General features: G+C 46.7%; 1 protein-coding gene and 1 long non-coding RNA gene across 5 annotated transcripts in view; one reads left to right on the top strand and one right to left on the bottom strand.

Moving 5' to 3' along the window:
• STARD8 (StAR related lipid transfer domain containing 8) overlaps positions 1–27,575 on the top strand; it is a 443,153-nt gene that overhangs the window by 103,143 nt on the left and 312,435 nt on the right. The window contains exon 1 of one of the 4 annotated variants that reach the window (XM_063937084.1): positions 26,170–26,397. The exons of the other annotated variants lie outside the window; for them this stretch is intronic. The gene's annotated coding sequence lies outside the window, so the exon portion shown is untranslated. Of the gene's footprint in view, positions 1–26,169; positions 26,398–27,575 lie in introns of those variants that run through there. 4 annotated transcript variants of the gene reach the window in all.
• LOC134948837 (uncharacterized) overlaps positions 1–27,575 on the bottom strand; it is a 56,676-nt gene that overhangs the window by 21,407 nt on the left and 7,694 nt on the right. The window contains exon 2 of the long non-coding RNA XR_010183042.1: positions 21,583–21,721. This is a non-coding gene — a long non-coding RNA (uncharacterized LOC134948837). The remainder of the gene's footprint in view (positions 1–21,582; positions 21,722–27,575) is intronic.

The raw sequence follows: 27,575 nt of genomic DNA on the forward strand, positions 1-27,575 counted from the left end.
TCCTGAGCGCCTGCAGACGTGAGAAAATCGATATAGCATTTCTCCAGGAAACGCATCTAACCGGTCCCCATACCCAGCTTAAGGGCAAATGGTTCTCCCAGTCCTACTTTGCTTCGGCAGACTGTAACGGGGTGTGGCCATATTAGTTCGCCGTAACATCCCGTTTATTCACTCTAGGACAGTGACAGATCCGGAAGGACGTTTCCTCATGGTAATGGGCACCCTCCGCTCAACGGCCCTCACACTAGTCTCCACCTTATGCCCCCAACCAAGACCAGTCCCTGTTTTTCGATTCTCTTTCTAAACGCCTATCACGGGAAGCACAAGGAAGCATTATTATGGGTGGCGATTTTAACACCATAATCGACCCCTTGCTAGACAGATCTGCCCCCCCCCCCCTCATGCTTCTATAACAACCCTCCCTCGGGCCTCCCGCACACTTACCGCCATCATGAAACATCACGGCCTCTGTGACACCTGGCGTTCCCAACACCCTCACATCAAAGATTTCACGCATTTCTCAGCCCCACACCATCACTACTCCAGGATCGATATGATCCACATCTCCTCTGCCCTCATGCCACTGATTTCGGACACGGGCATTACACCTTTGTCATGGACGGATCACGCTGGGGTCTATCTCCTCATAGATATATACCGCGCGCCGCGTAAGAGATACAAATGGCGTCTGGACGACTCACTTTTACAACACCCCTCAGCACTAGAGGAAACCAGACTAGCAATCACACACTACTTCACCGAAAACACATCCCCCGATATCTCGCTCAATGTTCTCTGGGAAGCCCACAAAGCTACGATTCGCGGAGCTTATTAGCAAAATCGTCAGCCCTTAAGAAAAAAGCCGCGCAGGAGATATCCTCCCTCGAAGCAGAAATAGCCACCCTCCTATCCAAACATAAAGCATCCCCCAATCCTTCCCTGCTCACTCAGATAGATTCCCTCCGGGGACAACTTAACACCCTTCTTTCCAATCGCGCGGCATCGATCCTCCGGAAGCTGCAACAACGCTTCTATGATAAAATGGATAAAATAGATTCCCTACTGGCCAACAAATTACGCCGCAAGCAAGCGTTGGGTGCAATAGATAAGCTATACTCGCCACGAAGGGGAACTTATACATATGACCCTGAAGTGATGGCCGAAGAATTCCGTTTGTTTTATAGCTCCCTTTATAACCTACCTGACTCACCCCAGCAGTCTCCTGAAGAGGCGGGGGGAGTGCGCTCATACTTGTCTGATACCCCCCTCCCAACCCTGTCGGATTCTCAGTCGGAAGCCCTCAATTGTCGAATCTCGGAGGAGGAGACACTAGCCGCTATACGATCAATGCGCTCGTCGGCCGCCCCAGGCCCGGATGGTTTCACAGCCCAATATTATAAACTTTTCGCGAAGGAGCTGACCCCACACCTAACCTCCCTATTTAACGGTGTTTTTAAGGGAGCCTCCTTCCTACCAGAGACCACCCGAGCCGATATAGTGGTAATCCCAAAGCCCGACAAAGACCCGACTAGCTGCCTGAACTACAGACCGATTTCACTATTGAATGTCGACCTGAAGATATACGCGAAAATATTAGCTAATCGCCTGGGGCCTTTGATGCCCGGTCTGGTCCACCCGGACCAGGTCGGCTTCATCCCTGGACGCCAGGCACCTGATAACACCAGAAGAGCCATAGATCTAATATATTCGATTCAAAAAAGGAAATCTCCCTCCCTCATCCTGGCTCTCGATGCGGAAAAGGCCTTCGACCGTATATCATGGTCTTTTGCTTTTGCAGTCCTTGGCAAACTGGGACTTTCCGGAGAATTTTTGGAAGGGATCAAAGCACTCTACCGCTCCCCATCGGCCCAGGTTATGGTTAATGGTGTCTCCTCCTCCAGTTTTGAGATTGCCAACGGCACCAGACAGGGATGCCCCCTTTCCCCGTTAATTTTTGCACTAGTCATGGAGCCCCTAGCAGCAAGAATCCGCAACAACAACTCTATTCGTGGAATATCCACAGGCCTATCCGAACATAAGATAGCGTTATATGCCGACGATGTCCTGATCTCCCTCACAGACCCAGCCCAATCTCTCCCCGCCCTCTTGTCTGAGATCACCTCATACTCCCAGCTCTCAGGATATAAAATAAATGTTAATAAAACAGAAGTCCTCAACTTTCATATCCCAGCAGATCTCAAACAGGAACTTCAGAACATTCTCCCATGTAACTGGTACACAAAGAAAATCAAATACCTCGGTGTGTACCTAACTCACCATCACCACCAACTTTTCCAAGCAAACTATCCCCGTTTATTGCAGACAATCAAGGAAGATCTGGTGGAATGGTCCAGCTACTTTATATCATGGATAGGCAGAATTAACTCCGTCAAGATGAGCGTACTCCCCCGGCTTTTGTATTTATTTCAGACCCTCCCGATTTACATCCCTACCTACGTGTTCAAGACCCTGCAACGCCAATCCTCCCTTTTTATCTGGAACCATAAGCGTCCCCGCGTTAGACTTAAATTGCTTCAACGCCCCTCCAGAGGCGGAGGCCTGGGTATCCCGGACTTTAAGAAATATTTCTATGCTGCACAACTTGCTCAGTGCGCACAATGGTGCAACGAGGGAGGGACACGAAAGGTCTGGGTGGGGATTGAGGCAGAGGAAACGGGCCTAGCTACATTATCCTCCCTACTGTGGCTTCACCGGAATCAACGCCCACGCGCGGCCCTCTCGCACCCCGTAGTAAGCCGTTCACTAGCGACATGGGATCTAACAAATAGACGGTTCAACTTAGCCCCATACCCATCTCCGCTAATTCCACTATTTCACAACCCAGCCTTTCCTCCAGGCATGGGTAAAGCCTCGCATACATGTTGGCGCTCGAGTGGTATATTATACGTTAACGATATTACTTCCAATGCTACTTTCCCACAATTCGCGGATATCCGTGAAGGAACAGCAATCCCCTCTTCGGATTTCTTCCGCTACCTACAAATCAGACACTTCCATTCCACCATTACCACCACCCTCCTCCACAGACACTTATCTCCCTTCGAATACATTTGCTGGAAACGCACCAACACCAAGGGCCTCATATCAGATATTCACGTCTTACTTGGCGACTACCCCAACACATCCCAAGCCCCCCACGAAGCGGCATGGGAAAAGGAACTGGGAGTAACAATAGACAATGAAGACTGGGTAGATATATGGGACAATGCTGCCTCCAGCTCTATCTGTGTGAAAATTAAAGAAAACATATACAAACTACTCTACCGCTGGTACTATGTCCCAGCCCGTCTACACACTATGTTCCCCAACACCCCAGATGGTTGCTGGAGGGGGTGCACGGACAGTGGCTCTTTCTTACACATATGGTGGGCCTGCCCCAAAATTTACAAAATATGGGGTGAACTCATTATATTGCTTTCGCGCTTATTTGATATCTCTATCCCCCCTGACCCCCAATACTTCTTGCTCCCCATGTCCCTCTCAATCCTCAATAGACACCAAAATAAACTATTTCGACATGTAGTTTCGGCAATGACTTGCCAAATTGCTACAGACTGGAAGAACCTGACCCCTTCACCAATGCCGGTGATAATCTCCCGAATATGGTATGTCCACAAAATGGAATATATGACTGCAGTCATACGTAACACTTCGAAACAATTTGACAAAGTATGGTCCCCATGGCTAAACCTACAACAAGCCTCCTCCCCATTTGTAGCCTGATACGGTACCCCGCGGTCCGGCCCGCCTCCTGCCCCGGAGGGCCACCCCTCCCCCCCTCTCTACTCCCCCTTCTTCTCTCTCCGACTGGAGGCTCTCTGCCTCACCTGTTTTTCTGCCCCCTTTTACTTGATTTCTGAGTACTCTTTTCTTCTCATTGCCTCCGCTGACTCTCTATGACGGAAGGCCAATCCGTCGCCGAGAGCTCCCCACCGCATACATCTTAATGTTACTCTTTTAAAATAAGGGGGGAAAAAAAAAAAAAAAAGGATCAATTATTCTGTAGTTGTAACAATTCATTGTAACTATATTTGTTCTTTAAACACCCAAATTGTCCGGGTGCTCTGTTACCACTGTAATCTTATTTTGATCCACCCAATAAATCGTGTTTAAAAAAAAAAGAATATGTGTGCGCTATATAAATAACTGCTAATAATAAATAAGGGTCCAAAGCACCTTACAGAGTGCATATACGTATATTTAAAACAACTAAAAATCCCATACAGCAGAAACATCCACAAACAGTTATTAGGATGTAACCATGTTCGCATAGGTATGATCTGCACCTACCAAAAAAACAATGTAAAAATAGATAATGAGAGCACTACTTCTATGGTCTTTTTATTACAACAGTACAACAACTATATTATATTTATAATATACTATATTTGCTTTTTAATAAATTGTTATATTCTTTATGAATACTATCTTTCCTGTTAGCTGTGCTCTCATTATCTATTTCATCACAGTTCACACTTACTGTACCAACAAGGTTCCAGAAACTGACAAAACAAATTTCCTAATGAACAGCAGCAAGAAGAAACTAAAGGGGGGTACTCACGGAGAGATCCATGCTTTAAATCTAAGCAATCTGACTAGATTGCTTAGATTTTAAGCACGGATCTCTCTGTGTGTATGCCCCCAGTGATAGCAATGAGCGGATCCACACAGCGCTATCGCTGGTTCTAGATTTGGCAGAATCTAGCACATCGCTCATTTTCAACGCTGGGTGAAATGAGCACTCCCCCCTCCTCGCTCAGCACACTTCGGGCTGTGCTGAGCGGGAAGAGATGTGTGCTGAGCGGTCTGTGCTAGATCACTGCACACATCTCTGGGCACATCTACCCATGCGGGGACAATAGGAAGTCAGAACACATAAACCAACTATATATATATATATATATATATATATATATATATATATATATATATATATATGAAAAATAAATGGAATGACAAAAAAATAAAAATGGAGAAAGGATGGAGAACATACATACATACATAAATAATATCCATACTAATGTGTCTTTTTTTAGTACTGTATTATTATTAGTATTTTTTAACAATAAATAACAAACCTATCCTACCTTCTTTCTTTCTCAATCGGCTGGTGTTTTTACCTTTTTAATTCACAATCACGATGGGGGTGCATTAAAAAGTACTCTGTTTAGGGGGGAAAAAACATTATTATCTGTGCTAATGCTCAGACTGTCACCAGCACTACAATATTATTCAAGGGACATATATATATATATATATTCACCTTGGCAAAGAGGCTGTGTTAGCCTCGAAACGTTGGTATCTACATCTGTTTGCCAATATATTTCACCATTTGTACCAGACCACTGAAGTGTCGCTACTTTTTGTTTATGTGCAATGCCAAACACTGAGGGCACCCGTGGCAGATGGCATCAGAGGTGGGAGTGCCGGGCCATCGAACACTGTACTAATATATATATATATATATATATATATATATATATATATATATATATATATATATATATACACAGACTAGACTAGTTCTCAAACTGTGTGCCATGGCACACTGTGGTGCCGCGGGACACTTGCAGGGGTGCCTTGGATTGGTGGTCCAGGAAAAATTCAAATTATTTATGGTCAATGTAATGGGCAAAAACGATATGGACAAACAGAAGTAAATCTTGTCCCTAACCACATAATTGAACCTAAGGATGACATATAAAGACAATTTACTTAATTTAATATTTCTTTCTAAATTTCTGAATTATAATCTTTCGGACTAGGGCTGCCGTGAAAAAACAGTGGCAGTCATGTGTTGGAACCGCCCATCATCAGGACATACCTCAAAATGGGAACCAGTCTCGAACCTGGCTATTGGGGTCCCAGCTGTCGGGAACCCAGCAGTCAGAATACAGACGCCGGTATCCCAACACTAGTCTGAATGCCGACTCCGGCATCCAGAAATGGAGCAACATCCTGGCATGGGAATCCCAACAAAACTGGGATCCCGAATGAGGAGACACTGCGGCGCTGCAGAGGGGGTTGGGGGGGGGGGGGGTTGAGGTTAGGTTTAAAAATATAAGACCAAAAGGAATCCACATTGCTGTTCCTAATTAGTTTCCTTCAAATTCAGGGATGTTATTATTTGTCATATAATAAGTCCTTCTCCATAAACTTTATTCTCCACAAGATATCTACCTCATGTGAAGTCCAAGTTCTCAACTGTACTCCACAATAAGGAACCGTTTACCAAATCCCCACAGCAGATGCTAAATAAAATAAGGTTCTAATAGACTCCAAATCCCTGATCAATCCATAGGACTCAAACATAAGTAAGGTAAAAAAAATAACACTGTTTATTACAAAAAGTTAAAAAGACATTCTTTCCCGCACGGTGCAGAATATAACAAGCAGAGCGTGGTGGTTTACAATCTTGGATTTTTAGATGTAATCACAGGGGAGCTCACCGGACCCTTAGGACGCCGATGTCTTGCAGTGTCCCTTCACCACCGGGCGCTACCTTACCCGCGATCTCCAAACACATCCACCGCTGGCTGTCCACTAGTCCCGAGAATCCAAGCGCTACAGCGCCGCCAGATTTCTGCGCTCCCTTCCACTCCCAAGGACAACAATATGGAGAATACACAACAGGACCGCGGCCCTGCTGATGGAAACACACCAACACATCCACAGAACTGCCTGGGTGAGCCCAAGAAAATGCAAATGTAAGGTTTAGGCTGCATCCCAGGGAGAGTAGGATTAGGCTGCGTCCCAGGAGGTTAGGGTTAGGCTGCGGAGACGGGAGGTCAGAGTTAGGCCACCCTCCATGCCAGTGGCGTGCGATGAGGTCAGTGGCTGGTGAGGCACTACAGCCACAATGTCCGCCGAATCCTGTCGATGACCCCTAGCCAATTCCCGCTACTGCCTCTGAGCCGATGCCCGCTGCCACCGCCAATGGCTTACTAACTTGCCCACCATCAACTGACCCAGCCCTCTGCCACTAATTTGCACCTCAGTCCGATGCCACCAATGCTCGCTGCGTGCCTGCTCATCATACTTGTGATATATTGTACATTTTCATAGAAAAAAATAATAATTAGTGTTTGGGACTGGGAAGGGAATGGGAGGAGGACATGAATGCAATTTTGTTGTCCAGGGCTTCCATTAACTTAATGGAGAAGGGTCTGAATGTGTTAAAAAATGTAAAAAAAAAAAAATGCGTGGGGTCCCCCCTCCTAAGTATAACCAGCCTCGGGCTCTTTGAGCCGGTCCTGGTTGTTTAAATACTGGAAAAAAAATTTGGACAGCGGTTCCCCGTATTTAGACAACCAGCACCGGGCTCTTAGACCGGTCCTGGTTCCAAAAATACGGGGGACAAAAGATGTAGGGGTCCCACGTATTTTTAAAACCAGCATCGGGCTCCACTAGCCAGGGACATAATGCCACAGCCAGGGGACACATTTATGTAGGTCCCTGCGGCCGTGGCATTACCCCCCCCCAACTAGTCACTCCTGGCCGTGGTTCCCTGGAGGAGTGGGGACCGCTTAAATCAAGGGGTCCCCCCCCCTCCAGGCACCCAAGGGCCAGGGGTGAAGCCCGAGGCTGTCCCCCCCATCCGTGGGCAGTGGATGGGAGGCTGATAGCCATACATGTGTAAAAAAAGAATATTGGCCCTCATTCCGAGTTGTTCGCTCGGTATTTTTCATCGCATCGCAGTGAAAATCCGCTTAGTACGCATGCGCAATGTTCGCACTGCGACTGCGCCAAGTAACTTTACTATGAAGATAGTATTTTTACTCACGGCTTTTTCTTCGCTCCGGCGATCGTAATGTGATTGACAGGAAATGGGTGTTACTGGGCGGAAACACGGCGTTTCAGGGGCGTGTGGCTGAAAACGCTACCGTTTCCGGAAAAAACGCAGGAGTGGCCGGGGAAACGGTGGGAGTGCCTGGGCGAACGCTGGGTGTGTTTGTGACGTCAACCAGGAACGACAAGCACTGAACTGATCGCACAGGCAGAGTAAGTCTGGAGCTACTCTGAAACTGCTAAGTAGTTAGTAATCGCAATATTGCGAATACATCGGTCGCAATTTTAAGAAGCTAAGATTCACTCCCAGTAGGCGGCGGCTTAGCGTGTGTAACTCTGCTAAATTCGCCTTGCGACCGATCAACTCGGAATGAGGGCCATTGTTTTTTGTTGTGGAACTACAAGTCCCAGCAAGCCTCCCCCGCTTGCTGGTACTTGGAGAACCTCAAGTACCAGCATGCGGGGAAATAACAGGCCCACTGGTACCTGTAGTTCTACAACAAAAAAAATACCCAAATAAAAACAAGACACACACACCGTGACAGTACAAATTTATTAAAACACACTTACACACTCACACATACTTACCTACATCCCACGCCGGTCACGTCCACTTGTCCAGTAGAATCCAATAGGTGGTTCCTGTAAAAATGAGAGACAGATTACTTACCTACATCCCACGCCGGTCACGTCCACTTGTCCATCTAGAATCCAATAGGGTAGGGCAGGGTACCTGTAAAAATGAACATTATACTTACAAACAAGGTAATCCACAGGAGGAGAGAGAGAGAATATATTATGCACTCACTGAGGCGGGATGATGTTGGAGCACAGACAGGGGAGAGTGCTGCTGCTGGCTGTGAAGATGGAGCAGGCGCCAGAGGAGGAGCGAGGGGGGATTCCTGCCCACCACCGCACTCAGGCACACAGGCGCCGTGCCGGAGGAGGAACGGCCAGCAGGGCGGTGACCAGTAGCCGGGAAGAGGAAAGGAAAATAAATAAATCTGTGAAAGCAACATTTAAAATACCTTTTTTCTCTTTGCTAATAACAGTGAAATATTTACTAACCTTACCAGACAGCAGCCCAGCACACAGGCTCTTCCACGTCCTAGAAGCTCGAGTCCAGGGCTCCTCGCTGTGCAGTAGTAGAGTGTGGGCGCAGGGCAGTGTGGGAGAGACGTCTGACATCATCACGTGACGTCTCTCCCGAATTGCAGGGGAGGGGGGCCGGGCTGCCGCTGGGCCATCATCAGACTGTCATGTCATCTACAGTGAAGCCGCAGCGCTGCGGCTTGAAAACCAGTCTTAACTGAAGTTGAAGCCGCCGTCAGCCCGCCCGCCCGCCTGTGTCCAGCTGAAGCCGGCGGCTTCAACTAGACACAGGCAGGCGAGCGAACGGCCTCGGCGGCGGCTTCTACTTCAGAGGAAGTTGCGGGCGGGCAGCGGCTGCAGAGAGGGACACGGGCAGCAGCGGCAACTTCAGCAGCATGCAGGCGGCGCCGCTGTCCGCGGGACACAGGCAGCGCCGCCGCCATCAGCAGTCAGTCAGAGCTAGCAGCGGGTGTGATGGCCGATGGTGCGCCCTCAGTACATTTGCGCTGTGGGCAAGGTACCATCGGCACACACCTAGTTACGGCTCTGACCTTAAGGTTAGATAAAGGGCAGACTAGATGGCCCAAAGTGGTTCTATCTGCTGTCAGAGTCTATGGGGGTGATTCAGACCTGATTGCTGGGGTGCTAATTTTGCTGTCCTGCGTTCAGATAGTCGCCGTCTCCTGGTGGAGTGTATATTCGCCGTGCAAGTGTGCGATCCTATGTGTACGCCGAGCAGCTAAAATCCACTTTGTGCAGTCTGTGCGCAGCCCAGGACTTACTCCTTCAGTGCGATGAGAACAGGCTGATGGGGGCCAGAGCTGATGTCAGACACCCTCCCTGAAAACGCTTGGACACGCCTGCGGTTTTCCGAACACTCCTAATAAATGGTCAGTTGACGTCCGCAAACGGCCTCTTCCTGTCAATCACCTTGCGAATGCCTGCGCACACCATCCTGTCGCTGACCGGTGATGCCCGTTGTTGTTGTCCGGCGCGTGTGCGCATTGCGGTGCATACGCATGCCCAGTTATGACTTGATCGCCCGCTGTGTGATATCGCACAGCAGCGATCAGGTCTGAATCACCCGCTATGTTTCTATAATACCATTTTTACATACCCTCAATTCATCAACTTCTATAACACTCTTACTTGAGACAAGCTTCTACACTGCAATCTGGGGTATTCTGGAACCATCCCTGAAATAATTTTTTCCAAAGAATATACAGTAGTTGTAGACACAATTAATCCAATTAAAAATACATTGCATCTGAATATGTAGGAGTATTGTTAAAGAGCATTCAGTCTAATGCAAAAGTTGAGAATGTGAAAAGCCAAAGCCTTGATTAATAGAATAGATATTCAGCACTGCTTACACAAGGGGGCGCTTACTCCCTCTGTGTCATATAAAACATTCTACTTCTCTCAGAAGATCTGTCCCTGGCATACTGTACACATTGCTCTCCTCCTACCCAGAACATCATATTTTCTGCATTAGAGCATGTCAGATGTGTTTTATGTGAGCTGATGCATCTGTTTAAATGTAAGGAATGTCTGTTAGGGTGTTGGGCAGCTGTATAAAGGACATTGGACAGGTGTCAGAGCTGCTGGGTTTAATATTACAATATGAATTCCTCCCACAATCCAAAAATATACTGGTAGGTTAATTGGATCCCTCCACTGGGACAGGGACTTATGTGAATGGCCAAATATTCTCTGTAAAGCGCTGCGGAATATATCTGCGCTATGTAAATAACTGGTAATAATAATAATAATAATAATAATGAACATTGTCTTACGAAATAATATCTAACACCCATTATGTGCCTCTTCTCCTCCTCCCTGCATAACAAGGTCATACAGAGTCTGCTGTTACACTCTCTCTGTAACACACTGCAATCCCCAACTCGACTGCAAATTATTATCAATGTATGTACTGCTCCCGGTATCACATTCACTGAGCTGTGTCTGAGTCAGGCAACAGGAAACATACAGTACGTATGTATACAGTACGTATGTATCACTGTGAGAAGGAAAAAAACAGCTTACAATACAGGCTTTAAACCAGGACACATTCAAAAGCTGGCCCCTCCAGTTCCAAGTGGAGATGCAAATAAGCTCCATCGCCTGTAGGTGCGTGTGTTCCGTGCAGATAAGCTCCGTACATCTCTGCGTAGCCTGTAGATGCGTGTGCTCTGTGCAGATAAGCTCTGTACACCTCTGCGTCGCCTGTAGGTGCGTGTGTTCCGTGCAGATAAGCTCCGTACATCTCTACGTAGCCTGTAGATGCGTGTGCTCTGTGCAGATAAGCTCCGTACATCTCTGCATAGCCTGTAGCTGCAAGTGCTCTGTGCAGATAAGCTCCGTACGTCTCTGCGTAGCCTGTAGATGTGTGCTCTGTGCAGATAAGCTCTGTACACCTCTGCGTCGCCTGTAGATGCGTGTGCTCTGTGCAGATAAGCTCTGTACACCTCTGCGTCGCCTGTAGATGCGTGTGCTCTGTGCAGATAAGCTCCGTACGTCTCTGCGTCGCCTGTAGATGCAAGTTCTCTGTGCAGATAAGCTCTGTATGTCTCTGCGTAGCCTGTAGATGCAAGTTCTCTGTGCAGATAAGCTCCGTACGTCTCTGCGTAGCCTGTAGATGCAAGTGCTCTGTGCAGATAAGCGCCGTACATCTCTGCGTAGCCTGTAGATGCAAGTGCTCTGTGCAGAAAAGCTCCGTACGTCTCTGCGTCGCCTGTAGATGCAAGTTCTCTGTGCAGATAAGCTCTGTACGTCTCTGCGTAGCCTGTAGATGCGTGTGCTCTGTGCAGATAAGCTCCGTACATCTCTGCGTAGCCTGTAGATGCAAGTGCTCTGTGCAGATAAGCGCCGTACATCTCTGCGTAGCCTGTAGATGCAAGTTCTCTGTGCAGATAAGCTCTGTATGTCTCTGCGTAGCCTGTAGATGCGTGTGCTCCGTGCAGATAAGTTCCGTACATCTCTGCATCGCCTGTAGATGTGTGTGCTCTGTGCAGATAAGCTCCGTACATCTCTGTGTCGCCTGTAGATGTCACGGTCCGGCGGGAGACTGTGCAGAGGAGCCGGCTCTTACCTGTCCGGTCCCTTCGGAGAGGTCCAGCTGGCGGAGGTGCGGGCTACTGGCGTCGGGCAGGGTGTGCTGGGAGGACAGGCAGGGGCACTGGTTGGCAGCTCAGCAGACTGGCAGCATGTTCCTCCGGCAGGGGTTAGCAGTGCTGCTGTGGAGCCAGGGCTTCTGTGAACAGGCTGGGCTGTGTTTCCGGTGGCCATCTTTTCCGGTGGCCATCTTGGATGTGGGCAAAAAGCCTGTCTTGCCCAAACTTCACCAATTTATCACTTCCCTGTGGGCAATTAGCTCTGAGCAGCTGCTATAAGACAGGAAGGCCTGGAGGAGGGAATTTGCCAGTGCAACGTCTTTCACAGTATCTGTGAAGCTAGTTCTCTGTGCTCCCGCAGCATCTCCAGTGTCAGGTTGTTGTTACAGCAAATTATCCAAGCCTCCTAATATAGCCTTACGCAGACTGCCAGCTCTGTTCCCGTGTCCTACCCAGCTACCTGTTCTGGAGCCGCAGTAACCAGCCTTCGGAATTTCTCCTTAAAGTACCGGGTCACGGTTCCGGTATCCTCAGCCACCCGCTAACCTACAGTAGTATTTCTATTCAATTGTCTTTGGCGAACTCTGTTAAACTATTCCAAGTAATAAATGCGCAAGACCTTCATCCATCCCGCTCGTTTGTTATTCAGAGATCCAAGTGCACCAGAATCATCTTCCCCAAAACCGGATCCACAAGAATCCTCAGACGTGACAGTTTGCACTGGCCGCATGGATCCAGGAACTGGACAGGATTCTGGCTCGGATCTCCTACACAGCATAGCGAGGCATCTGGAGGGATTGGAAAATTCACAGTGACATTTGGCGCAGTGCCTCCAAGAGATATCCACTCGGCAGGATTCCATCCAAGCCTCTCTAGCGAATACTACTCCTGCCCGTCGACTGGAGTCACAAGTTTCTCAGCCCGTCCTGGCGTCATTGGGGTCATCACCGTCCTCTCTCCGTTTGCCAACCCCCAACAAGTTCGACGGGAACTCTAAACTCTCTCGTGGATTCCTTAATCAGTGCGATGTGCACTTTACGTTACAGTCAGCCAATTTCCCAACGCAAAAGGTGAAGGTGGCGTACATAGTCTCCTTACTCTCAGGGGCAGCCCTGGAATGGGTCTCACCGCTCTGGGAAAGATGATGCTCTGCTGAGTGACTATCCAAAATTCCTAGCCACTTTTAGTAAGATCTTTGATGAACCGGGACGCTCGACATCAGCATCCATTGAGATTATGCGTCTACGCCAAGGGAATAGGCCAGTCGGCCAGTATATCATGCAGTTTCAAACCTACGCGTCTGAACTACAATGGAATGAGGAAGCTTTGGTTGCAGCATTTTGGAGTGGCCTTTCTGACCGTTTGAAGGATGATCTAGCAACTCGAGACTTACCACCAAAACTGGATGACCTCATTTCATTATGTAACAAAGTCGATCTACGTTTCCGGGAGAGGCAGGCCGAAAAAAGCAAGGGCGATCGCTATCGTTTCCGCCCTGTACCTCGGGCACCCCCTCAGCTAGCAGTAGATTCTCCTGACGAACCCATGCAGCTGAACCGGGCCCGACTTACTCCTGAGGAGCGCGAGAAACGGCGGCGATAAAATTTGTGTCTTTACTGTGGGGCACCGGGACACATGGTGGCATCATGCCCACAGCGTCCGGGAAACTCCCGCTCCTAACTGGGCAAGGAGACACCAGGTTAGGAGTCTTGTCTCGGTCTCCAAAATCCTCTGAACCTACTCTACCAGTCACTATTGAACTCTCGCAAGGTACTAAGTCCATTCTCTCTCTTATAGATACAGGAGCAGCAGAGAATTTCATCACAGCCCATCTGGTTCAGCAGCTTCAGATCCCTGTGCGAGATTTGTCCCATTCCATTTCGTTATCTGCGGTTGATGGAAGCCATATTCCTGGTGAAGTAATTTCTCAACGGACTCTTCCTATTTCAGTTGGTATCGGTGCTCTTCATAAAGAGCAATTGGAACTTTTAGTTATACCCAAGGTATCACATGAAATTGTGCTGGGTTACCCTTGGTTTAGTAGGCATAACCCGCATATCGATTGGCACTCCATGCAAATCTTATCCTGGGGGAAGACTTGTTTGACCTCTTGTTTGCCATGTATCAAACCACTCAATAAAACCCTTGTCACATCACCCCCGCAGATTCCGTCTCAGTACGCTTCCTTCTCCGACATCTTCAGTAAACAGGGATCAGATATCTTGCCACCCCATAGGAAATGGGACTGTCCTATAGACCTCGAACCAGGGATAGATCCACCCAGAGGTCGGACCTACTCTTTATCAATTCCAGAAACTAAGGCTATGTCCGAGTATATCCGAGAAAACTTGGCCAAGGGGTTCATTCGGTCATCTACCTCACCAGCCGGAGCTGGGTTCTTCTTTGTCCAGAAAAAAGATGGGGGGTTAAGACCTTGTATAGATTACTGGGGCCTGAATAACATCACGGTAAAAAATCGTTACCCTCTACCCCTCATTTCCGAATTATTTGATCGAGTCAAGGGAGCGACCATCTTCTCCAAACTAGACCTAAGAGGAGCCTACAATCTGATCAGGATACGAGCAGGCGACGAATGGAAACCGCGTTCAATACCAGGGATGGTCATTTTGAATATCTCGTCATGCCATTTGGTCTGAGTAACGCCCCTGCCGTATTCCAAAATTTTGTCAATGAAATTTTCCGAGACCTTCTATATCAATCTGTCGTGGTCTATCTGGACGACATCTTAATCTTTTCCCCAGACCTTGGCACACATCGACGACACGTCCTAGAGGTTCTACATAGACTACGGGAGAATCTGTATTGCAAGTTAGAGAAATGCCTCTTCGAGCAGGTTTCAGTACCCTTTCTAGGGTATATAATTTCAGGCCCTGGATTACAGATGGATCCGGAGAAAGTACAAGCCATATTGAATTGGTCAAGATCTTCCTCTCTTAAAGCGGTGCAACGTTTTCTAGGGTTCTCTAACTACTATCTGAAATTTATTAGAGGATTCTCCGCCTTGGCAGCCCCCATCACCGGTTTTACTCGAAAAGGAGCAGACCCGTCTCATTGGTCCCCAGAAGTAGAGTCCGCTTTCCATCTGCTTAAACAAGCATTCATATCAGCACCAGTATTAAGGCAACCAGATATAAATAAACCCTTTTTCCTCGAAGTGGACGCCTCCTCGGAAGCGGTAGGAGCGGTACTCTCTCAAAGGTATGAAGATCACACGTTCCATCCTTGTGGTTACTTCTCGAAGAAGTTTCTCCCCGCCGAGAAGAACTACACTATCGGGGAGCAGGAGTTGTTGGCAGTCAAGCTAGCCCTAGAGGAATGGCGATAACTCCTGGAAGGAGCTAACTTCCCTATTACCATTTATACAGATCATCGGAACTTAACCTTCCTGAAAGATCTACAATGTCTGAGTCCGCGTCTTGCTCGTTGGACCATGTTCTTCTCCCGCTTTCCGTTCATCCTGACTTATCGACCCGGTTCACAGAATCTAAAAGCAGATGCTCTGTCACGGTCCGCTACCTCTATTGAATCTGAAGAACCTCCTCAAACACACCCCGTCCTAGATGCAAAAGTTTTTGCCTCCACTCGTCTACAACCTCCTGCAGGGAAAACTTTTGTCACTCCCCAACTATGGAAGAAACTCATATCTTGGGCTCACACTTCCCGATTTTCAGGTCATCCAAGTGTTCACAAGACAATGGAATTTCTGCAAAGATCCTATTGGTGCCCCACGCTGAAAGCAGATGTGACAGCCTTCATTTCCTCCTGCGTTAAGTGCGCCCAACACAAAGTCTCTCGGCAACCTCCAGCTGGGAAGTTACTGCCTCTTTCTGTACCCTTTCAACCGTGGTCCCATTTATCAATAGACTTCATAACAGATTTACCATCTTCTAGAGGCTACACTACAATCTGGGTGGTGATAGACCGATTCTCCAAAATGGCCCACTTTGTACCATTGAAGAAATTACCAACAGCGTCTGAATTGGCCCATCATTTCATTTCCGAGATTTTCAGGCTTCACGGTCTTCCCACCGAAATAGTGTCTGATCGAGGGGTGCAATTTGTAGCAAAGTTCTGGAAATCCCTTTGCACAGCCTTACAAATCAAATTGCAGTATTCCACAGCCTATCATCCACAGTCCAACGGTTCTACGGAACGAGTTAATCAAGATTTGGAGACCTTTCTACGCATTCACCTTTCCTCTTCTCAGGGATGATTGGGTAGAACATTTACCTTGGGCTGAGTTCGCCCACAGCAATACTTACCATTCTTCTACTGGGCTTACGCCCTTCCTCATTGTTTACGGAGCCCATCCTAAAGTTCCAGCATTTCAAAATCTACCGGCACTCGACTTACCAGCAGTGGAAACTTCCCTTAAGAATTATTTTTTGAACATTTGGAATCAGGTTCATACCAATCTTCAAAAGGCTTCTCTTCGTTACAAGAAATGGGCTGATAGAAAACGAAGAACAATTCCTAGTCTCAAGGTAGGAGACCAAGTTTGGCTTTCTACAAGGAACTTACGCTTAAGAGTACCTTCAATGAAGTTTGCCTCCCGCTTTATAGGTCCTTTTCCAATTGTGGGAATAATTAATGCAGTGGCTTACAAACTCAAACTACCCCCTTACCTCAAAATTCCTTCTTCTTTCCATGTTTCCTTTGCTAAAACCTTTAGTTTTGAACCGATTTCGGATACTGTTACCACGACCACCCAAAGTACTCACCCAGAGTGGAATAGAATTCGTTATGGTCGGTTACAGTACCTATTGGGTACCTATTGGACTGGAAAGGATATGGTCCGGAGGAACGGTCCTGGGAGTACGCAACAGATGTTCATGCCCCAGCATTAGTTCGCAAATTTTATTCTGAACATCCAGAGAAGCCTAAATTGTGTCCAGGGGCTTCTCTAAAGAGGGGGGGGGGGGGGGTAATGTCACGGTCCGGCAGGAGACTGTGCAGAGGAGCCGGCTCTTACCTGTCCGGTCCCTTCGGAGAGGTCCAGCTGGTGGAGGTGCGGGCTGCTAGCGTCGGGCAGGGTGTGCTGGGAGGACAGGCAGGGGCACTGGTTGGCAGCTCAGCAGACTGGCAGCATGTTCCTCCGGCAGGGGTTAGCAGTGCTGCTGTGGAGCCAGGGCTTCTGTGAACAGGCTGGGCTGTGTTCCCGGTGGCCATCTTGGATGTGGGCAAAAAGCCTGTCTTGCCCAAACTTCACCAATTTATCACTTCCCTGTGGGCAATTAGCTCTGAGCAGCTGCTATAAGACAGGAAGGCCTGGAGGAGGGAATTTGCCAGTGCAACGTCTTTCACAGTATCTGTGAAGCTGGTTCTCTGTGCTCCCGCAGCATCTCCAGTGTCAGGTTGTTGTTACAGCAAATTACCCAAGCCTCCTGATATAGCCTTACGCAGACTGCCGACTCTGTTCCCGTGTCCTACCCAGCTACCTGTTCTGGACGCCGCAGTAACCAGCCTTCGGAATTTCTCCTTAAAGTGCCGGGTCACGTTTCCGGTATCCTCAGCCACCTGCTAACCTACAGTAGTATTTCTATTCAATTGTCTTTGGCGAAGTCTGTTAAACTATTCCAAGTAATAAATGCGCAAGACCTTCATCGGTCCCGCTCATTTGTTATTCAGAGATCCAAGTGCACCAGAATCATCTTCCCCAAATCCGGATCCACAAGAATCCTCAGACGTGACAGTAGATACGTGTGCTCTGTGCGGATAAGCTCCGTACATCTCTGCGTCGCCTGTAGATGTGTGTGCTCTGTGCAGATAAGCTCTGTACGTCTCTGCGTAGCCTGTAGATGCGCGCTTTGTGTGCAGATAAGCTCCGTACATCTCTGCGTCGCCTGTAGATGTGTCTGCTCTGTGCAGATAAGCTCCGTACATCTCTGTGTCGCCTGTAGATACGTGTACTCTGTGCAGATAAGCTCCGTACACCTCTGCGTCGCCTGTAGATGTGTGTGCTCTGTGCAGATAAGCTCTGTACGTCTCTGCGTAGCCTGTAGATGCGCGCTGTGTGCAGATAAGCTCCGTACATCTCTGCGTCGCCTGTAGATGTGTGTGCTCTGTGCAGATAAGCTCCGTACATCTCTGTCACCTGTAGATACGTGTGCTCTGTGCAGATAAGCTCCATACACCTCTGCGTCGCCTGTAGGTACGTGTGCTCTGTGCAGATAAGCTCCGTACACCTCTGCGTAGCCTGTAGATGCGCGCGCTGTGTGCAGATAAGCTCCATACGTCTCTGTGTCGCCTGTAGATACGTGTGCTCTGTGCAGATAAGTTCCGTACATCTCTGCATCGCCTGTAGATACGTGTGCTCTGTGCAGATAAGCTCCGTACATCTCTGCATCGCCTGTAGATACGTGTGCTCTGTGCAGATAAGCTCCGTACATCTCTGCGTCGCCTGTAGATGTGTGTGCTCTGTGCAGATAAGCTCCGTACATCTGTCCCCTGTAGATGCGTGCGCTGTGGGCAGATAAGCTCTGTACTTCTCTGCATCACCTCTGGATGCGTTCGCTCTGTGCAGATAAGCTCCGTACGTCTCTGCATTGTCCGTAGATGGGATACGGTCAGCCTCAACCCCTGTAGATATGTGCACTGTGTGCAGATAAGCTCCATACATCTCTGCGTCCCCGTAGATATGTGCGCTCTGTCCTGTAGCAGGCGTACATAATATGTTCAACTTATCGACTTGTGTACAATCCTACCTTAGCCATAATATGTGATTGCATGTTGCTGCCGTCTCTCCATTTATAGGATGTTACCATGTATTTTACTGATCTTACACAACAGCCTCAGCATCCACAACTGTCCAGTTTGGTTCTACAAGCAAGCTATATAAGAGGCTGTATGTCCACCCAAGTACCACCAATGATCAGAGGGCCTGGTTCAGTGATGGATGCAGCAGCGATCGGTGCTGTGTCTTCGGTAGCAGCAGATCTGAGAAGTAATGTTAATGCAGCCTGAGATGTCTTTTGTAAAAAGACGCCCACTGCCAGCTACTCAGATCCGCTGACTGCTTTTACAGCCACGGTATGCGGCTTCCAGAGCCTGGTCGTTGCTAGGCGACCGGGATGCCTCTCCGAACTTCCGCTTCCCTGGCTGCTGCTCCCTTGGTGACAGGGGTCGCGGTTAGCTCCCTGCCCGCCGGCACCCTAGCAACAGGGGACGCTGGCGGAAGGGGCTGAGCGGGTTTGTATCTGTGTGTGCAGTGGGTCAGCTGCATTGAGTTATTCATTAAGAGAGGCTGGGGCTGTGCTCTACACTGATTGGCTCATGCCACTTTTATCACCCTGGTCTGCCTCTCTCCTGGTGCTGGTCATAGTTCCTGGTTGCTGCAGAAGCTCTCATCACTGTATTCTGGTCTCCGTCTGCAGATCTCTCACCAGTCTCTCAGCACGCATCGACAGTGTCAGCTCTGATGTCCAGCCTTGCATAGAATTACAAGCTGTATTAAATATCTTTAGCCTTTTTAGTATTAGTTAAGTACTAGCTGTTAGCGGTTGTACTATTCCTCACAGCCCGGAGGTTGTAAGGGGTATCTTTTATGTTAACTCTCCTCAGTATTAACCTCTCCGTGGCCCGGCAGTCCCTTCTCCCCTCAGTGCTTTAGTTTCAGTAACTCTGCAATAGTTTGCCTTCCATTCTCCCCATTCATTCTTGCTGCCCACTTAGTCATCTTAGGGTTTCAGTTCCTACCGGCTTTGATTCAGGTCACCCTGGGGCTGAGCTCATACTACCACCAGTGGCGTAAGCCCTGGTGGGCATCCCAATACCGGTAAACGCATACAGTCTTATGGGAAAAGCGGCTCTTATAGGCAGGAAGACCTGCTGGCGCGTTCTATGAGTCTCAACCCCGGGTGTACAGGGGTCACTGCCTGAAGACCTACAAGCAACACTGAACTCCGAAGGAAGATCTTTATTCCACCGTAACAACTGCGTCTGAATATGCAGCATTGGATCACCATCGCAACCATCACATATCCCATCGGGGATCTGTGTAACCCTAAGGTTGCCTAGAATATCCAGTTGCCAAGGTCAGTGAAGCTGCGACTGACGACGCTCTCACTGACTAGCCTCTGTCTTCTCAAACGCTCCCCCTTCCCGCTCCTAAACACCTGCAGCTCTCCCCCATACTGCAGGTCTGTCGTATGTTCAGTAAAGACACTATCAGTCAGCTGTGACTATTCAATCTAGTGTCCGAGGTTGAATCACGCCTTGAGACATTGAGCCCCCATTTTAAATTTCTCCTGATGCTGATACCTGAAGAATGCCGCTCTTGAACACTTTTACCTTCATATGAATATAATCAGGGGCAGAGCCAGAACTTTGTGCATCCCATAGCAACATTTGAAGGGTCCCTGTCCCACTGGTTCTAGAGAGACACCTCTCTGCAGCAGTTGTTAATGTTATGCCCCATAATAGAGCCCTGAACCAGAGTAGTGCCTAAGTTAATCGTATGTCACATTGTAGGCCTGCCAGTACACATTATGCAACACAGTATCCCCAATTTACATTATGACCAAGTTCATATATTATGTAACATTATAAACCCCTCCAGTTAATTTTATACCACATTACAATGAGAAGGTACAGGGGCATAACGAAATATTATGGGCCCCTATGTATCACCCAATGGTGAAAACTTTATATAACACATGTAACTGTGGCAGGGATGGTGGGCCCCTCTCAGTTCTGGGCCCCATAGCAGCTGCACTCCTGCACCTACGGTAGCTATGCCCTTGAATATAGTAATTTGGATATTTGATTGACACAATTGGGGGTAAATTAATTGTGTTTCTTATTTGGCAGGGCAGTAACTAGATATTTTAGTGCCCTGTGCCAGAAACAGAATTGGTGCCTCCCCCATATTTAAAAATATAGAGGTATGGCTTCATAGAGAAAGGGCGTGGCCACAAAATAGAACCAATTCATATTATGCCACACAGTAGTCTCTATTATTTAGTTTAGGCAAAACACAGTAGTGCCACCCTTTTACACATTACTCCAGGTAGAGCCCCTTATACACATTACACGAGGTGAGCCCCATTTTACACATTACTACAGGTAGGGCCCCCTTTTACACATTACGCCAGGTAGAGCACCTGTTACACATTACTCCAGGTAGAGCCCCTGTTACACATTACTCCAGGTAGAGCCCACTTTTACACGTTATGCCAGGTAGAGCTCCTTTCACGCATAACACCAAGAGCCACCTTTTACACATTACTCTAGGTAGATCCCCTTTTACATATTACTCCAGGTAGAGCCCCCTTTTATACATTATGCCAGGTAGAGCCCCCTTTACACCATGTAGATTGCCCTTGTACACATTACTCCAGGTAGATTCCTTTTTACACGTTACTCCAGGTAGAGCGCCTTTTACACATTACTTCAGGTAGAGCCCCCTTTTACAAATTACACCAGGTAGAGCCCCCTTTCACATTATTACTTCACCTGTTACACAATGCGCCAGGTAGAGCCCCTTATACAAATGTGTGTGTGTTTGTATCTATGCTGTGTGTGTGCGCGTGCGCTAGGTTACACTTACATTTGGCTCTGGGGCAGCAGCTTCCACCAGCTGACGTGACTCCTCCCACCCAATTGCTGCAGCTCTTCTCAGCGCAGGGCACTGCGGGTGGGCTGGGGATGGTCGCTGAGAGACGTCATAATGTCTGTCCCAGAAGACACTGCGGACACAGAAGGGGATACTGGTTGGGATGGAGCTTGTGGAGAGAGTGCTAACCAGCTACCTTTGTGACAGGGACGTGCGGTGAGCTAAATGGCTCAGGAGGCACTGGCTAACCCCAGAACCAGATTTACATGCAATATATGAGCCAAAGGGTACATCTGGGCATTATACACAGGGGCAGCATTATAAACTCCTGGAAATTTGGTGAGTTATGATTGGAGATGTGTGGAAAGGATACACAGGTGAGGCACTGCCTCACCTGCCATAGACTTTTTACTCCAGAGTTTGGGCTATAAAAATTAGAATAATGCAAAGATGATATTTCAAACAAATTAACAGTATTTTTCATATATTTTAGTCAGTCAAACCTCTGGTTTAAACGTAGGTATGACAGGAAAGGCTCTGCCTCACCTGCCTTACCTCACGTCACTGCTTTGTGATAAGTAGCCGGACACTGCTAATAGCAAGGGGTGGATGTCGACGCGCTGCCAGTATTTTTGTGCCCACAGTGCATATGCGCTGTGCGCTAGTTACAGCCTTGATATTTGGTCATGCTGGGGCAGATTTACTAAGCCTTGTAGAGAGATAAAGCGGACACAGTAGTGACATATTGAAAGGCGGGTGCCCGTGTGCAGTCTCCGTCCGGGCTCCTTCCTCTCTAGTAGGCAGTGACTGACTCTGATCACTAGTTTCTAGGAAAATGGTGCGCCAGCCATTTTCCCGTTGATTTCCCCTACCTAGTGCTCAGAGAGGTAAGTACTGAAAAAATGGGTGCAGGGTGTGCGATGTGGGCCCCTCTGCCCTAGGGGCCCATTTTCACCACACACACTGCACCCATTATAGATGCGCCAGTAGGAGAGAGAGAAAGTACCAACCAATCAGCTCCTGTCATTTTTCAAACATAGCCTGTAACATGGTAGTTAGGAGCTTATTGGCTGGTACTCTCTCTACTTTATCACTCTCCAAGGCTTATTACATCTCCCACTTGATGATTTAACGTGAGAGTAAGTTTTCTTCAAAAATAAGGTTTGGTTGCCATAGAAACCAAACATCTCAGTGGGCAGTGTAGTAATCCTATACGCGAAGAGATAGATTGCACAAACCTAGCTTTTAATGAAGTTTAACAATAGAACTGATACCCTGAGGGTGTATGTAGGTGCATATTGCAATCACTTGTCAGTAACCTCTTAACTGAAACTTCTAACATAAACAAACAATATATTTCTGTAGTGCCACTGGGTTTCCAAACTGTAATATAAAGAAATGGATGTTTATCCAAAACCATGTGTTACTCTCATCTTTTAGTTGATTGGTATTTTTCACCAGGTTGTCACTTGAGCAGTACAAAAGTGATGACACGTTCACTCCACTGCCCTTCCTGACAGCACCTGAATGTAGCGAAGGTCGTGTTTCACACCTCTCTGTGATACCCCTTTCACACCACACAAATAACCCGGTATAGAGTCGGCATATTGCCGGGTCAACATGCGGTGTGAAAGTGCCATAGCCGAAATCCCGGGTCGCCTGACCCGGCAATTCGACCCGGGAATAAAGCAGTGTTATTCCCAGGTTGAATACCGGGTCAGTGGCAGCGTAAACGGGCTCCCGGGTCACCCGTTCACTACAACCAGGAGAAGCGGCGCAGGGATGATCTCATCTCCCAGCGCCGCCTCCGCCCCCCGCCGCTATGGCAACCCACCCGGCATATTGCCGGGTCGGGAAAGCCAGCAACAGCGTCCAATGCCGGATCCCACCCGGGAAGGACCCGTTTCCAGTTCTTGGGTGGGATCCGGCATTGGCAGTGTGAAAGGGGTATTAGCAGCACTACTCTGTAGATTGGTAGAGATCTGAGATGAGGTGGACATTTACACACCACAAGAAAAAGGCAAACAAACAAAATTCTTAGGCACCTCTCTTATACTATATACGTATATATATATATATATATATATATATATATATATATATATATATATATATATATATATATATATATATATATATATATATATATACACATACAATACAGAAATAGCTGCGCATCCACATCCACCTTAAGTTCAAATGTCAATCAGTCCTTTACAGTCTGAGTCCATATATCACTGATTGTTTGTAAGGTGTATCCTGCCGCTTCCTCCTTTTTGGGACCAGAACCACTGGATCCAATGTACATGCAAGTAAAAGAAGAATGGAGGGCGCAGGTGTGAGTAAAATCTTACAATTCCATTTATTGCACAATAAAGCTCACATACATCTTAGCTTCTGTAACTCCGCATAATCAGCCGTCTAGCTGCAAGCGTCTAGGGGTCTCTCCGTCTCGTCTCAGTTCAGGACGGCACACCACCAAGGCTGTCAGACGCTGCCTGTCCGACACACCAAGACCACGTCTACCGCTCCACAAGCCACGCCCAACGCGTTTCGTCAATGGACTTCGTCAGGGGGTGTGGCTATGATCTATCATGGGGTGGATTTATACCTCCCAACACACCTGTGTTCCATTTATCAACCAAACTGCTGTTACAAAGTTAACATAATAAAAAACACACATACATCTTTACATAAAAAGCGGCACTGCAACTGATGATATCTCCACATATTAAAAATAGAACACACAATTCGTGAACCATATTACATATAATATTTCATAATAAAAATACTATTAGTACTAATTATAATATATCCATAAAACAATATATCTTTCTATCTAAAAACTCCATAAATCATGGACAAATGGTCATAATCTGCATGGGAACAAAAATTATTATTATTGGCGGTCTTCACCACAATTCATAGCAGCTGTTATAGCCATTCACTACTTACGTAATACGAAGTATTTTATATATATTACACCACATATCTATATTATTTAAATAGAAGTATCAGTAACCTCAATGATATCATTAACTACACACCGGCTGCCCTACATGTATCCGCCTTATAGTGCAGCAAAGGGATCAATGATCCAATCTACAATGCCGCACAGTGCGGTTACCAAGGGCAACCATTAGTGCAGAAACGGAGTGATATCGTAATTTTCATTTAAACCCAAAGGACTAATAGTTTCTAAAGTGTGAATCCAATATACCTCTCGTTTGCTTAACAATTTGAGAATATCCCCCCCTCTCTCATCCAATTTAACATGTTCTAGTGCTTTAAAACTGAATTTACTCAAATCGCCATTATTGCACTTTAAAAAATGTCTTGGTACGCTATGTTCATTATTTTTCTTGATTATACTACGTGTATGTTCTAACATCCTGATTTTTAAGGGCCGTTTTGTTTTTCCTACGTACCTAATGCCACATTCACATTCCACTAAATATATTACAAATGTGGTCTGGCAATTAATTAATTCTTTTATATTCCAATATTTCGTTTTTTCTTTATTCCAGGTTTTTCTTCGTTCTTTACTGACATAAGCACACATTTTACACTTTCCACAGGGAAAACAGCCAGTCGTTTTATTCAACCAGGAATTATCTTTTGCTTGTGCTAGGTTACTTGGGGCTAAAACACTTTTTAGACATTGTGCTTTCCTAAACACAATTTGCGGTCTCCTAGGTAACACCTCTTTCAAAACGGGATCTACTGTCAGGACATCCCAATGTTTCATAAGAATACTCCTAATATTCTTATTTTTAATATTATATCCTGTAACAAAGGGCATCAAGGCATTATTCCTAGTTTCCTTCTTGAGATCTGAGATGAGGTGGACATTTACACACCACAAGAAAAAGGCAAACAAACAAAATTCTTAGGCACCTCTCTTATACTATATACGTATATATATATATATATATGTGTGTGTACAGAGGAAGCTATCAGCGCCAAGATGCAGTGTCCACTGTAAGCGCTAGTGCTCAGACCAGGGACAATAGTGCGTACTATACTCCTAATGTGACACTCCCTATGTATGGTAGGGCGTCCGCTGTACCTTAAGTAAACTAAGCACTGGTATGGGTGCTAACCATAAATTTAGAAAACAAGGGAGGGATAAGGTACTTCTAAGCGACCATTGGTGTCATACTTTGTTATGACACCAATGGTCGCCTAGAAGTACCTTATCCCTCCCTTGTTATATATATATATATATATATATATATATATATATATATATATATATATATATATATATATATATATATATATATATATATATATATATACATATATACATATATACACACACGCACACACACACATATAATACTGCCTTTTTATAAACGATGTTTTAGTTCCCAGAGTCTTATGTTCCCTGTAACACCTGTCTTTACATTTCTAGCCATAGACATATTATACCAATTGCCTTCGGTACTTGCTACCTTCACTTTCCTTACAGCTGGTTAGTTCTGCTGCTGATTGGTGGAGAGCTGGCAGAGGTGGGGCTTCTGGTCTTTCAAGGTCTTTACACTGATCACCTCTGGTTTGCACATTCAGTGACAACAGCTCGGCAGGGTCACCGGCTGAGCTGGCATTAGGCATTTCTTCATCCCATATCCTGCATGCATTCCTTTTAGCACTTTTTGTGCATTCAGCATTTAACTCTTGGAGCACCTGTCTCAGCTTTACCTGTGAATCTTGAACTGAGCAGACAGATTTGGTGATTCCTGTCTCCAGTTGTAATGCAAAACCTGCTGCTTCACACAACTCAAGAAAACCTGACGTAGCCTTAAGGTAAACTCACAACCTACCTACATAACCTGCACACCATATTGTATTATGTAGCAGGATACAGATCTATAGCCATACCAATTTGAAGTATTTGTTAAATAATTAATTTTTAACTTAAATGTTAATTTATTTCTTGTTTAATGTGAGCATTAACATTATTATTATTTACCTGTAGAAAATGCTATGGCATCCACACATAGTGCTATAGGAGATGGTCTATGTACTAAGCCTCGGAGAGAGATAAAGTACCAGCCAATCAGCTCCTAATTGCCATGTTGCATGCTTTGTTTGAAAAATGACAGTTTGGATCTGTTTGGTTGATACTTTATATCTGTCCACTTTATCTCTCTCCAAGGTTTAGTACAAAGACCCCACAGTGACAAGTAATACAAAAGAAAGGGTAACATGAATGATGTTACATGGTTTCCCAGCTTCATTGATTGTGGTGCTACCACTTTCCGAATGTCACCACTGTGTTGTCAGTCTAACAACCTAGAATATGTCCTTACACCGTAATCTATTGCTGGAGATGAGCAGTCGTGATATTCAACTGCGCTCATCTCTGAGTATTACAGTATAGAAACAGTACGGATTTTCCTGTGCACTAGAAAAATCTATGATGTAGGCAGGTGCGGGATGCTGAAAAATGGGCAGAGCTCTGGTCTCTCTTAGTCATCTTTGCTGACTGTATTTTCCCCGCTATTGTCATTGTAAGGCACAATCATTCTCTGTAGCGCTGGACAGCATGTCCCCACTCATGGCAGAGCTAACAGCCTAAATATATTATACCATTGAATTATAACCCACAAATTAGTTGGTTAAATGCCGTGACTGCTGGTGACTATGGGGTTATAAACTCATTTTGTGGCGACTGGCACGTTTCAAAGTCCACATCTCCTGCTGTTGGGGATTTGCACTTTTTGGGGACTGAGTCAGAGCCAGTGGGAGATTTCCACTTTGTTACACATATTTCTCAGATCAGACATTAAGCTGGCTAATCATTATACTTCACTGCCAGGAATATACAGTTGCAGCCTGAAATTATGAAGCAATCTAATGAGAATTGTTTTATGTGCCAGCAAGAAACTGCTACAGTCTGGTTTACAGAGAATGTTATATGTTCATGGGGCAAACCTGTTGAAGGGATCTGGTCAGGGTCCTGGCTGTCGTGATCCTGGCAG

This window comes from Pseudophryne corroboree, chromosome 8 (genome assembly GCF_028390025.1).
Source record: "Pseudophryne corroboree isolate aPseCor3 chromosome 8, aPseCor3.hap2, whole genome shotgun sequence".
Classification (NCBI taxonomy): Eukaryota; Metazoa; Chordata; class Amphibia; order Anura; family Myobatrachidae; genus Pseudophryne; species Pseudophryne corroboree.